Raw genomic sequence first — 14,959 nt, 5'->3', positions numbered from 1 at the left:
AGATAGGTCTATAGCAGGCCGGGTCCCCCCTATTCCCTTTCTTGAATATAGGCACAATTATAGAGGTCGACCAAGAAGATGGGAAGCCAGCTGTGGGGATCGCATTAAAAACGTTGGTTAAAATCTTTGACCAAAATTGTGGGTACTGGATATAGAGATCTGCAGGTACCCCACCGGGTCCTCGGGCCTTGTGTTTACTAGTATCTCTTATCGCCCTTTCGACCTCCATGGTGTTAAACTCCATAACCAAGTTGGGTGGGTCATGGGTATTGGCAGGTGAGGCAGGGACTGTAGATTCATAGATTTTACCAAAATGGGCTAGCCATCTGTTGTCCTCTATGAAACAGTCTAAATCCGATGTCCCATTGTCAGAGAAAAAGGGCTGATTTACAATGGCCCAAAACTTTTTACTGTCTCTCAGCACATCCACAGATAAAAGGCTATCCCAAGCTTCCTCCTTGATTTGGGTTTTGCGCTTAAGGACTACGGTTTTATATTCCTTCCTTAACTTGGCCACTATTAGCCTGTCTCTGGGTTTTTGTTTAATGGCTTTCAACAGGGCGCTATGTTTCCTCGAGCATTCATTATTAAACCATTTATGGGTCTTTGTTTTCCCTTGCCCGACTGTCCTTCGTTCCAAGTTCTTGCTGATCCTTGAACAGATCTCCTCATATGCGACCAAAACCTCGGGGCCCTCGGCGGTTGGATCCAAACACACTGCCATATTGGCCTCAGACTCTTGGGCGAGTGAATGAAAGAATTCGTCTGGGGCAATCATCTCCCATTTTAGGCGCCTTCCCTGATCTTTGGACTTCAGATCCTTTGGAGCTGCCACGCCTGACGGACTGCCGGTCCGGAAGCAGTCTAGGTCCAAGGTCAGGAGGACAGGATAATGATCACTTGAAATAACAGTGACCACCCTGTACTCACGTGCCTTTGCCAGGGCCCCATTTGAAACAAAAATGTAGTCTATAACGGTGTTGGCATCTCTCCCAATGAAGGTTGGGGCTCTAGGATCGCTAATGCTTTGGTCAAGTTCATAGAGGTTTAGATTAGCTAGAAGGGACTCTAGATACTCGCCTTCGGTTGTGTGCTCGAAGTGAGGAATGGCTTCAGATAGTAAGCCCCCATATCTATCATTAAAACAACCACCCTCAGAGGGGTGAATATTAAAATCCCCCAGAATAACCAGCTCTGGGACGGTAGTGCAATCAAGCCTATAGACCAGGGGTCTTCAAACTGTGGGGCCCGACCCCCAGGTGGGTCGTGGAGTGATAGAAAGTGGGTCCCACATTCCAGGTCACACTTCTGTCTATTATTATTATTTCCAAAAAGGTTCCTGAGGCTAATAACCATCTGCCGGCTGAAATGGCAAATAAGAAACACACAGAAAGGGAAGGAGAACCAGCCAAATGGGGTAACCTACAGGGTATAAGGGTCAGGTGTTTATAGCTTCCTAAAGGATAATAGATTAATGGTGGAGCGAAGCAAAGGTGGGTGAAAGTTCCATAACTGTGCAGCCCGCACCAAAACAGTGAGGCCGACTATTCATGTTTGTTTGAATTAGGGAACAATAAGAAGATTGTCACAGGCCGAGAGTAGCCTACGGGTATGCCCAGTGAGGAGAGATGAGAGGGTGAGAGTAGATGGGATGAGAGAGGATAGCATGGGAGCGAGAGAAATAGATTTAAGAGGTCAGGGATGAGGAGAAATGTGAAGTGCTGAAGAAGTGCAGAAACGCAAGAGGAGAAGTGAGTGTGAGCGAAAGGTGAGGGCACAGAGGAGGGATACTGTTAAATGGTGAGAGAAGATAGCTGAGTGATGATCTGTGACATAAAAAGAGAATTTGGTGTGACGTGGGTGAGGGACAACAGGGTTGAGGGATGAGAGGGAGTACTGAGGTGGGTGCTGAGGTAATAGGGGAAAGGGACGTTGGTTCAAGAAGGTGTGGAAGAACAAAGGGGAGATGTGAAAGATGAATGGTGGACTGGAGAGGTGTAAGATACAAATAGACAGAAATTTGAAGGAAGAGACTTGAGGTGCTGAGGGGGGAGAGAGGTGATGTGTCCAGAGAGGCCGTGAGATAAATTCGAGAGAGGAAGGCAGTGAACAGACAGAATGGCGAGAGGTGAGTAAACATGAAGTGAAATGTTGAATGGGGAGAGTTCAGAAGTTGTAAAAAGGGGTGAAAGAAAATGGCTTGCAAAGTGAGAGAGGGATCCAGGGTTGGAAGAGGAGAGAGGAATGGAAGGGAGGGGTGAGAGGAAAGTGGCATGGGTAAACTGCTTAACTCTGCATAAGGCTGCCAGGGTTTTAAGGGACCCTTGCTGCTCATGGCCTGTGCCAGGTGAGCTTCTAATGTGGCAGCACTTATTCCTGTGGAGTGGAAGGCCCTTCACAAAGGTTGACTAGACATCTTTCTGTTGTTTATTGATGCATTTTCATTATAAACTGGTACTGATGAGATGAAATCTTTCCTCAGTGTTACTGTGTGTAAAAAATGTCAAAATAATGAAGCAATACTGTCCCAAAATATGCGGCATCACACAGCATTATTTATTTTTTCTTACCATACAATTTAGTCGAGTCTGCAGCATAATTTGGTCCTCACCTGCCTCATAATTCCAGTAGCTCTGCCTATAGGTTTAGAATTGTTTGTCAGGAGTGGGTCCTTACGCCTGAAAATTTTGACTGGGGGGTCTCGGCATCCATAAGTTTGAAGACCTCTGCTATAGACTGACAGAAAATTTAACAAAGAAATCAAATGTTCGTTCACGGTGGCGGACTCCTTTGAATTATAAAAATTAATCAGCAGAAAAGTCTTTGAGTCAGGGAGGGTCCACTCCACTGCAAGCGTATTGATTGGTGCGGTATCTAATTTTTTTAAAACCCCTGCTAGATCCAGAGAACACAATGTGAGTAAGCCACCCTTTGCTCTCCCTCTTACACCTGGTACTGCTGGTATAGAAAAGCTACAGAAACCATCCAAGGAGAAACTAAGTGTGGTATCCCATGTTTCTTGGAATCCTAGAATATGATGTTGTTTAATGAATCCTTGCCATATTGGGTCTAAAGCCTTTGCATTTAATCCCGCCACATTCCAGGTAAGGACTTTACATAGTACTAAGTCTGTGTTAGGGGCAATGGACATAACCACGCCCCGATTCTCACTCACCATCAAGCTGTTTCCGGATGTGGGGGATGAATTAACTATGGTCAAGTCCGCCGTGGCGGCATCCTTGCGAGAACAGGTTGGACTAGTCCAGGTGCTCCGTTCCCCTGGGGAGCCCTGAGTATGTCAGTCCACCCAATCTGTAGTTGACAAACAATCAAAGCGATTTGCTATAGGGAAGTGCAAGGGATTAGATGGGCCATTTAGCGGCTGCTGGTAATAATAGGGTTGGGTGAGATGAGGACCATGAAAGGGGCCGCCTTGACGTGGTCTACCTTCTCTACTCCTCACCAAGTTCCATCCCCCATCCAAGCCCTCCTCCCTGGCAGGGGGTTGTGTGTCCCAGGGGAAGTTAAGCCTCTGTCTGGGTATGCGGTCATGTGAACCTTTAAGCCAGCTCCAGCGATTATCCGCTTGATTGTGGGGGAGATAGAAATACGAGAGAGGTCTGGCGGTCACCGTACTCGCCTGATATCTTGGGGCCCCGCTATTGCAGATAAAATCTACAACCTCCGGATTCTCGAAAGTAACCACCACACAGTCCCCTGGCAAATTTTTTCTGTTGCCTCCTACCCAAGGGGCCCTCTCTATCATTAAGATGTTGGTAGGTATGTTTGGCGGAAGGGGATAATTGTTCGCTAGCCAGTGACATACTTTATTTTTAAGATCCTGATATGATTCTTCTTCTGGTGATCGAATTTCAGTGACTCCAGTTAGGATGACCACGTAGGGCGCGGCATCCGGGGGGAGGTGAATGTTTCTACGCGCCATATCCTTAGCTTTATCGTGTGTATCAAGTTTGGGGGCCTGAGGTAAACCATCACTGGATGTGGACTGGGGGGTTATATTGTTTTTAGAAGAAATCAGGGTTGTATCTGTTTTCTTAATTTGCTCTACTACAGGGGGTTTAGATTTAGAGCCAGCCTGATTTGGGGTGTTACTGGGTTTCTTAACCGTCATTTTATTGGTCTCCAACACTTTATTGGCAACCACTGGGGTCTTTGCGGGTTTAGTTGGATTAGTGACCTGGGTGGGTTTATTATTTAAAGTGAAGCTAGGGGCACTTATGTCCTTATGTATGTTTTTTAAGACCGTTTCCAAGCAGCGTAATCTTACCTCTATGGGTTCTAATAATACTTTTAGCATGTTAAAGATTACTGTGTTATTTGTACTTGAGCCGGACTCATCCTGTGGTGGTGTTATTAATGGGTTACCTGTGGATCCACTAAGTTGCAAAATTTCTTCCAGACTTTGGTCAATTATGGTATCGTCTGGGAGACTCAGCAGTAAACCTGGGTTGTTGGGAAGTGAGCCCTCTGTGGAAATAGGTAGAACGACTAGGGGTTTTTCAGTGTTAGGGAGATTGGGCAAAGTAATGGCCTTCTTTCCTTTCACAATAGATGATTTGTTGGTTTTACGTTTTTGCTTGGGGATTGCCCCTTCTATCCGGGCCCTTTCTTTTATGATGGCTGTAGAGTTACCGATGTTTGACTCACTACATTGCGTTCCACTCTCAGTCAAGATGTTGAGGTTGGGTGAAGCCTCCAGGTCCTGAACAATATTTGAGGCATCCAAATCCCCGTTACCTCCGGGATGATGTACTAAGACCTGTACATCTGATCGGGGATCAGTTTTTGGTGTCTGAGCTTGAGCAATGAGGCCAAGGGAGGAACGCTTGGCCATGGCCAGGTCTTGAGAGACTCTCCTGTCCATAAGTATTATCCCTTCGTCAATTAGTGCGTGTGTACGGGTGATGAAGTCATCCAAGGTCCCTGTAAGCTTTTTTGCTCCTGCAGCGGCCATGCTTCGCGTTTCACGGCAGGACATAACCCGTGTATTCAAGATGAAAATGACGGTTGGGAGCTATATATGCCCAACCAGGATTTATGGCCCAGTCCAGTCTCCTCGGGCCTCTGAGGGCCACAGAGGGCCCGCCCTTTGCCCGGGCTTAGCCCCGGGCGCTCCCGCGCGCTCCCGCGCAGCGCGGTTCACCGCTTCTTATAGGCGTTAGTCTGGTTTGGCTGGGCGGGGCGGTCAGGGAGAGCGGGCCAGGTGACTCGGCCTCAGGATTGCCAGGACTCCTGGGAGAGCGAGTCCCCGTTCCTGCGCTCGCAACCCTGTCTCACGCTCACTCACCCAGCAAGGGCCTGCACCCCCGGTTTCAGCGACGGCGATGCGGGACCCGCGGAGCGGGTTCCGCGAGTTGTAGCGTGGTCCTTCCTCCAACAAGCATTGGAAATGCAATAGGTCTCGCAGCATTAGAGTTAGTGCTTTTAGAATTGTTTATGGGTTTTTTTTGTAAATCTTTAGCATTTTTGTTTCCTGTAGCCAATGCTAAAGGTGAGTGAGTGAGTGTGAGTGAGGGGTTGAGGGTGAGTGAGGGTGAGGGGTTGAGGGTGAGTGAGTGAGGGTGAGTGAGGGTGAGAGGTTGAGGGTGAGTGAGGGTGAGTGAGTGAGGGTGAGTGAGGGTGAGTGAGTGAGGGTGAGGGGTTGAGGGTGAGTGAGGGAGGGTGAGGGTGAGTGAGGGTGAGGGTGAGTGAGGGTGAGGATGAGTGAGGGTGAGTGATGGTGAGGGTGAGGGTGAGGGGTTGAGGGTGAGTGAGGGTGAGGGGTTGAGGGTGAGTGAGGGTGAGTGAGGGTGAGTGAGGGTGAGGGTGAGTGAGGGTGAGGATGAGTGAGGGTGAGTGAGGGTATATACCCAGCTATGTCTTCGTAGTTGTAAAATGTAGTTGAACCTTGCACTGGTAGGCATTCAATTTAACGTGCTACCATAGATATGCTTTCAGAATATTAAATTCGAAATTTACTTTGATTTTGCGTACTTTTGCTGTAAAAAATGTTATTGCCATGTAAATACCTCTTCAATTGCATTCTTGAAAATAAATATTAACCTCTATGAAGTTAAATGTGTATAAATTACCTGTAATTTAAAAAAAAAAAGAAAACAGTATTGCTCGGGTTTCCGTGCTTTTGGCATTAAACAGACAATGTGTAACCCAGAGATATTTTTAACAGCTCACTTCCCACTCAAATCGTATGAATACAATTGCTTGCAAGGCACTGAACACATGCAAGGGTTAGTTTTAGCAAGATGCTGAGAGCAGATCTTTTTATTTCATGCACTGAGTTCAGATGCTTGACTAATAAATCTAACGTACGGTTATGCACATATGATGTAATTAATTTGCTCTAAGTTCTGATAAATATAAACCAAGAGCTCTAAGAAGGTCCTATAAAGTAAAATAATGCTACGTATACAGACTACTTGGTAATCATTGCTGTGCTGTTGCCAAACCAAACCATCTAAACGGAATGTAGCTATAGATTATGGTTGATTTCTGGCCAGTGAAGAAACAAGAAATCATAACATTTGATTAAAGTGGCAGTTTGGCACTTATCATATGGCCGTCAAGTTGAACTGTCGGGGGCAACTTTAGCTGTCACATCAGACTAAAACAACATACCTATACAGAAAAAAAGCTTCCAACTGTGTTATACGCTTGATGTAGCTACTCTTAGCAGTGTAAATACATTACACCATTACCACTGTGAGGTACTCAAAAGTACACTGGCATGCAAGGAAATTATGAGGTCCTCCAGCACACCACTGGTTCGCGATCACAAAGTAGGTATGGCAAAATCAGTCACGTGCCTGGCAGACCCTGATGTGTGACGGCCACAGATCTAAAGGGGCAATATCCATGCTGCCCGATAAGCCAGAGTCATCTGAGAGAATTTAAAAACAAGGTCGCTGCGATTTCAGGACCGTGTACATCCATGCCATTGTAAAGGACGAAACTGCAACTGTTAACCAATGACTACGAGGCAATGAATGATCCATCTGTATTCAAAACGTATCCCAGCCTGTGGCAAACGTATATTTCACTGTTCCCTCGCATGTTATCAATTGCTTTCATAAATTACACAATATTGGGAGGTAAGGACATTTCAGTGACGAGAAGCCAACCAGTTATGTCACAGGAGACGAAAAATAAATAACAGCTGTTCTCTCACGGCACTTCCGCTCTCATGGCAGAGCTGGGCTGCAGGAACTCGGAGGTTAAGAAAAAAGAAGCCGGAGGGAAGAGAGGGGAGGGGGGAGGAGAAATGCGACACGGCGGGAAGGGGAGGGGGCGGAGCGGGTCAAATAAACAAAAAACAAGCTGGAGGGAAGAGAGGGGAGGGGGGAGGAGAAATAGACTAAAACAACATACCTATACAGAAAAAAAGCTTCCAACTGTGTTATACGCTTGATGTAGCTACTCTTAGCAGTGTAAATACATTACACCATTACCACTGTGAGGTACTCAAAAGTACTTTGGCATGCAAGGAAATTATGAGGTCCTCCAGCACACCACTGGTTCGCGATCACAAAGTAGGTATGGCAAAATCAGTCACGTGCCTGGCAGACCCTGATGTGTGACTGCCACAGATCTAAAGGGGCAATATCCATGCTGCCCGATAAGCCAGAGTCATCTGAGAGAATTTAAAAACAAGGTCGCTGCGATTTCAGGACCGTGTACATCCATGCCATTGTAAAGGACGAAACTGCAACTGTTAACCAATGACTACGAGGCAATGAATGATCCATCTGTATTAAAAACGTATCCCAGCCTGTGGCAAACGTATATTTCACTGTTCCCTCGCATGTTATCAATTGCTTTCATAAATTACACAATATTGGGAGGTAAGGACATTTCAGTGACGAGAAGCCAACCAGTTATGTCACAGGAGACGAAAAATAAATAACAGCTGTTCTCTCACGGCACTTCCGCTCTCATGGCAGAGCTGGGCTGCAGGAACTCGGAGGTTAAGAAAACAAGCGGTATAAGGGCATTATTATGCAGCCTGTTAGAGTTACAATCTACTACCTGGCAGCTGAGTGTTGTGGTATTATTGTGGGCGAGGAGGGTTATATACTGTAATTGCATTAATGGAGCGTTTATTAATCGCCAACGAACCCAAAATCTAGTCCTGCTTTCCGAATGACCAACGCATATGCAAATAACCACCACAGAAGTTGAGATTATGTAAAAATGGGCCATGCATATTCACTTTGGATATAATAAAAGCTGAGATGGTTTCACTATTTCGGATGAACACTTTTAGCGTCTGAGACATGATCCGTGTACGCACTCCGGCCAGATCCTGAGAGCATGGAATAAAACATGCCAACCTCCCTGTGCGCGCAGCCCTGGGCACCCATCTGGGCATAGCGAGCGCCGTGCCACCCTGCGCTCTCTTCATCCTCTGCCGTGTGAGGAGGTCGCAGAATCCAGGAAAGCTGCCGGCGTCCTACCGCCCCCTCATGTTTCGGGGTTTCCTTGGCAACGTGCTAATGAGATGCGTGTCACATGGCTGCTTAGGTCAATAACCACGAAGGAAATAAATAAACAACAACCGTGTGTACTGCATGTCGATGGCGAGGGCAGAGGCCAATGGGGGGACAGCGGGTGATTGGGGAAGCGCTAAGGCTGACGCAAACAGCGAGGGAAGGGGGGCCTTTGAGAGAGACGGCAGACAGGACCGGCGCCAGGAGATGGGGCCTCGGAGAAGCCTCTGTTGCAGACAGGATCAGCGGGGAGGGGGCGGAGAGGGGAGAGGTGAGACGAAGGAAGGGAGGGGAGGGGGAGGAGAAATGCGACACGGGTAAACAAAAATTTGTAGAGTGGGAAAGACGGACGGACGGAAGAGAGGGGAGGGGGGAGGAGAAATGCGACCCGGCGGGGAGGGGAGGGGGCGGAACGGGGGCGGGGAGGGGAGAGAGAGAGTAGGCAAGGGTAAACAAACACAGACGTGCACGCGCCCGTGACTTTTAAGGTCAATGCGCATGCGCATAAGCTTAATGCGCATGCGCATTGACCTTAAAAGTCACGGGCACTGCAAGGAATCGCCACGATTCCTTGCAGTGTGGATAAAGTGTGGATAACTCGCAATAGTCTCGCTTGCTCGATGCGCATGCGCATCGACAGGCGAGACCTAAACAGCAGCAGGGCAAAGGTAAAATCGGCGTCCCCTTTGGTGATGGAAGGCAGAGTCTTTTAAAGTAAATTGGCTGGGCGGGGCGGTCAGGGAGAGCGGGCCAGGTGACTCGGCCTCAGGATTGCCGGGACTCCTGGGAGAGCGAGTCCCGGTTCCTGCGCTCGCAACCCTGTCTCACGCTCACTCACCCAGCAAGGGCCTGCACCCCCGGTTTCAGCGACGGCGATGCGGGACCCGCGGAGCGGGTTCCGCGATTTGAGCGTGGTCCTTCCTCCAAAAACAGCAGCAGGGCAAAGGTAAAATCGGAAATTGTATCTAGCCTATTAGAAGGGCTGCCAAAAAGGACAAACGCAATGCCCCTGTCAGGCCTTGCGACGTTACTCCTCAGGATGGGCTTGATGCTGATAGGGGGCCCACCTCTAGATCATCCCAAGTCTGGCTCTTAGACCACAGACTGTTAAGGAGATCAAGCGGGGGAAAAAGATAGATAGTCCGGAGGGGAACCGCTGGGCAACTGGAACAGGATGCTGTAACATACAAAACAGGGAATCAATGGAAGAGCGGCGCTAACTCTATCTATTTTCTGCGATCAGTGGTATATCCGCCACCCACCTGAATAATCTTGTAAGTGATGAGAAAACGAAGAGTGACAGGTAAGGCTTCTTCTCAATTCTCAGAGTGTCCTGTGCAAAAGATATAAAGAAGACCATAAATGTGCCCCCTTTGTCCCACCACTAGATAAAGGGTTTCAATCTTCCCCTGAGTTAAGGAAAACCATTCACCACCTACGCTCTGCGAACAGGAAGATGACCTAAAGCAATAATGAGGATGCCCTTCGCTTGTCACAGTGTACATAAATGAGAGAACGTCCCCCTCCGATAGTTTGGTCACTAAGTAGTACCGATAGGTACTTCAAATACCCCAAAAGTATCTCAACCACAGCAAACGGGAGTCAATTAGGGTACTTCCATATGAATACAGCAACTGAAATAATGCCCAGTTAAAGATAGCACCAAATGAAATGAAAAGCACTCCTCTGCAGATGCTTCTCTGCACGGAACAGAAAAGACCTCCTGTATCAAAGTTGCACACAGGAAAATAAAAGCGTCAAAATCCTGAACCTTTCAGACTCAGCCGAGTCGGAAGAGATCTGGGTTAATTACACTTGTAGCTCAAACAATAAACAAATGTTCCCCGAAGCGTGGGGAAAACCTGTAGCTGGTACTCTGGAAATGAAGTGGGCGCTTCCTAAGCCCCTCCAAAGTATCCACCCAGGTTTCGATGGATCTGGTGTCCAACGGACACGAACAAACAGCAAACGATGCGGGCGCTTCCTAAGCCCCACCTGTTAATCCCAAGGCTCCGCACTTCTGTCCGACACGAGCTTCACCACAGCCCGTCCGGAACGAACAATAAAGCACAGAGCAGGTCGCACAACCACCAAGCCAAAACAGGAAGGAATAATCGGCAAAGTCTCTTCCGCTACCGCCAGGATATCCCGTTTCCCAGGCGCGCATCGTCATCTGACGCGCCGCGTTAGGAAACATGGGTAATGTAGTCTTTGCATAAGTAAGTTACTTTTGCAATTGCAGGCAGTGATTTACCGGAGGCCGGGAAACCTGACAGCCCCAGTGCATCAACCAGGGCGGAACAGCCTCTCACGTAGCACCAACAGGAGGGTCAACTGCAGCGAGTATCACCAATAAAGTCTCACCGGAGTTGCCATCTGGGGGACTGCCACCGGAACTGGCCCACACGGCAATTTGTTCCTCTTCTCCTCCGAACGACAGCAAGCCTCCTATCAATGCGAAAGGGCGGCGTCAGCTGAAAAGGAAAGGCCGGAAAAAACAAACACCAATAAGTATACCAGAAGTCTACCCACTCTTTCAATCAAGGAAAAAATCTGAACAGCTGGCCGGGAGTCCTAACGCAGCAAGCCCTATTAGAAAGGATCCCCTCCCTATGGCCCCTGGACTTTCCCCCAATGGAGTATCCGTAAAAGCAAGTCCTACTGCTTCCACGTTGGAGGGTGGCAGAGCCGCATCTGATGGCAGAACTGGATCCCAGAATAAGTCGGACAAATATTTTCTCTGCAATGTGGCTAAGGAAAGTCCCCTTAATCTACCTCAGACATCTGATCCTGTAACTGTACAGCCAACTCAAATCTCGGATCCCGCGCGGGACGGCTCATCCATCCCCACCCGTGTAAGCTTCCGTTCTCAAGAGCTGGCGGATCCACGGCTCCCTAGCCCTCAAACTAAGTCTTTACTCACCACAGCTAGTACTACCACAGATTTTTCTGTGCCCGTTTTAACAACTCTTACCTTTGAAGAGAATCCCATTGGAATCCAGCCTCATTCTGACCGTAATAATTTAAGTCCTCTAGCCCAGAATAATCAGCTAATCCCTCTGCCACGTCATCCAGACGTCCACTCTACCAGCATCCTCTTTACTCCGGAGTACCAATCAAGGGGGCCATTTGACATTCTGAACAGATGAAATTTATTACGGCTACTCAGCACCATACCAGCACTTAAGAACTTATCTTCAACGGACCTACTGTCCATAGAATTCATAAGAACAGACAGGCTGGATGGGAATGAGGCGACAAAAGCTACATTGGTCTTCCCCTGAAACTGTCAACAAAATCCTTAAGGAGCAAGGTCTCCTTAAAGTATGGAGGATCAACATAGCTGCCCACCACAACGCAGGATACCCGCTGCCCCTGCTTGAGAGGCCCCAGCAGCGCCCCAATACAATTGCAACGACACGGTCTGTGCTGAGGGGTGCATTGGGCTCCTCTGCTACAGTAGCGCAGGCGTCACAAATGGAAAACAGCTCAAGGCTGACAAATACGCACCGTACGATTGAATATCGGCTCATCAGGATATGCAATTCGCAAGCCAACCACCAATGACAAGGACATCGAACAGAGAAAGATCTGCGTATGGATGCTCCGCACATGAATCTATGCTCATGGAATATCAACGGGCTCTACAATAAAGTAGCGGACACTGAGTTTCTAAAATATGGCAAATCGTTTGACATCATCCTCCTCCAGGAAACTTGGCTGGAAGAGCCGATTCATCTAGAGGGCTATACTTGCCACCATACCCCAGCCACAAGGAAAAGCAAGTTTGGTCGTTTGTCAGGAGGCCTAGCAACCTATCTTAAAATATCAACAATTGGCTATGCTCGGGCTCTCAGCTCAAACTCCTTGGCCATAAATACAGTGGAGTTACTACTTAACTTCGGGGGCAAGATGAAAGAGCTACAGCTGACCAACACCTACATCAACCCTAAAAACAAAAGACAGGAGGGGAAAATCTTGATGGACCATTTACATAACGCCATGACTACTCGAACATCATCAAACCTAATTTTGTCTGGAGACTTCAACCAATGCATTTTAGGGTCTTATGTTAATAGAGGCACTCAGGCCAAGTCATTCCATTGGAACATACCAACTCAAGCATTTAGCAGCCAATGCAAGGCATCTAAGGCTGCAAAGGCATTACTTTAAGACCTAGAACACATGGGCCTGAGGGTCCTAAACGGAAGATTCGCAGAGGACTCACCATCTGTGCCCTCATTCACCTCAGGCAAGACTACATCTTTAATTGATTATACGTTAGTCTCCCTTACGTTATTTCGTCACGTTATAGGCTACAATTTAGGAGATAGGGGTGACAGTGATCATCGTCCTTAAGAAGTCTGTCTAAGGGCTCTTCCTGATGATATTCTCTTGAATGCAATAGGTCCGAAGGATAGTTATTCCATCAACCTCAAATGCATCAAAACTTCAGTAGCAAATACTGCTGAGGTACTTCAAGCTGCAAAAACTCAACTGAGCGATTCAAACTACCCTTCCGGCAACCCAGTAGCAGGCTGGGAACAATTTACGATGGAGTTTGCAAACTACTCGACAACCGTACGGCACTTTTCAGCACCAGCATATGGTGTCACAAGGAAGATCTCGAGTACCCAGAAACAGGCTATGAAATCATACAAAAAAGCAATTAATAAAGCTTTAAGACAGGTGAAGAAAAGCCCGGGGGATGGAATTCTTCTAGCAGAGATTCACACATACCTGAGCGGATCTCAAAAAACTGAAATGGGAAATTAAAAGAACAAATGAAGCAGACTTTTGGGCTATACTCCACTACGCATCCAAGGGCAACAACAGCGTCCAGTTCTGGTCGATCATAAACAAATTGTTAAACCCGAAAAACAATGGTATAAAATCTTATATAACGAAATCGTCTTGGGAATCATTTCTCGATGAACATTTCAATCACCATGACGGCAAATCAAGGGAGCTTTATAATTCTCTGGTGGGCCGAAAACTTCAAACAAGCTCAGTACGAGAAGATGCCATTTTGGAACCCTCCGTCGCTCAAATCACTAAATTAATTTCCAAAGGTAGAAAAGACAGCACAGCTGGTCCAAACGGTATTCCTCCGGCCCTTTTCAAACTGGAACCAGAATACTGGGCTGACAAGTTGATCCCCCTCTATTCATCCATTAAGAACTCTGGGCGCCTTCCCGTCTCATAGAGGGGCTCAATCATCTCACCAATTTATAGGGCGGGGGACAGACTCCTTCCAAAAAACTACCGCCTGATTGCACTCCTTGATATTGAGGCTAAATATTTTGCTGGTCTTCTATTGACTCACCTGCGAGACTGGGCTACAAATCAAAGCTTAATACCATCTAGTCAAACTGGGTTTTGCAAAAACATGGGGACAACAACCAACCTGGTGGCCATCTCGTTGCTCATTGACAAGGCTAGGGTGACCAAGCAGGCTCTCCACCTCTACTTTGTGGACTTTAAGGCGGCCTTTGACAATGTTAACCGAGAAATCCTCTGGTGAAAACTGGCCTCCTGGGGAATCCCCTCGCCTCTATTAAGCCTCCTGATCGAATTACACACGAATACGTGGGTCCAGGTAAAGCTTGGGAACGGCTCGCACCTCTCTAGGCCTATTCCTACCACAAAGGGCCTAAAGCAGGGGTGCGTGTTAGCTCCAATTCTCTTCAATCTTTTTACAGCTGACCTGCCACCCACCCTTGAGGCTTGTAATTCACATGCTCCCCGGTAAGAAGGCAAAGGGCTGCCCAGCATTTCTTACGCAGGCGACGTGGTTTTGGTCAGCCACACGAAAGTTGGTCACGCTTCTTGGTTATGCCGTTAAAAATCTATTAGAAGTGAACATCACCAAGACAAAAGTTCTGTCTATAACTAGGAACAAAAAGTCGCACACTTGGTCGCTTGGCACAGAAACAATTTCAAACTGCTCTGAATACAAATATCTCGGGATCCAAGTCGACAAAGGTGGCCGCTATTCAAAACAACTAGAGGCCATCAAGAGGAAAGGCATGTTAATAGCCATGACACTGAAACAGCTAAAGTCCAACTTGAGTGGCGAGACTCTATTGCCACTACTTCGAGTAGCAAAAATCAAAATAGAGTCATCAATCACGTATGGCAGCGAGGCCCTAAGAGGAACGGGCGTAAAACTTCTTGATACAACTATCTCAAAGCCCTACAGACTACTATTTAACCTGCCATTGCATACCTCGCAGGCCCAGATTCGGTTGGAATTTGGGCTGACTTGCCAAACACTCGCACGAAGAGGCTCTTACATCAAGTGCTGCCACAAATTAAAGAACTCTTCAGAAAACACCTTGAACCGACAGCTCTTGCAAGATATGACCAGTTCATCCAGAACAACGGCGAAAAAATACTTAGAGGAGTCCTTGGCCATTACAGGACTGAAAGATCTATGGGAGACTCCTCTATCC

This window comes from Lissotriton vulgaris, unplaced genomic scaffold, assembly GCF_964263255.1.
Source record: "Lissotriton vulgaris unplaced genomic scaffold, aLisVul1.2 SCAFFOLD_1239, whole genome shotgun sequence".
NCBI classification, from domain to species: Eukaryota; Metazoa; Chordata; class Amphibia; order Caudata; family Salamandridae; genus Lissotriton; species Lissotriton vulgaris.
The sequence above is the reverse complement of the archived record's forward strand: the minus strand, read 5'-3'. Positions refer to the sequence as shown.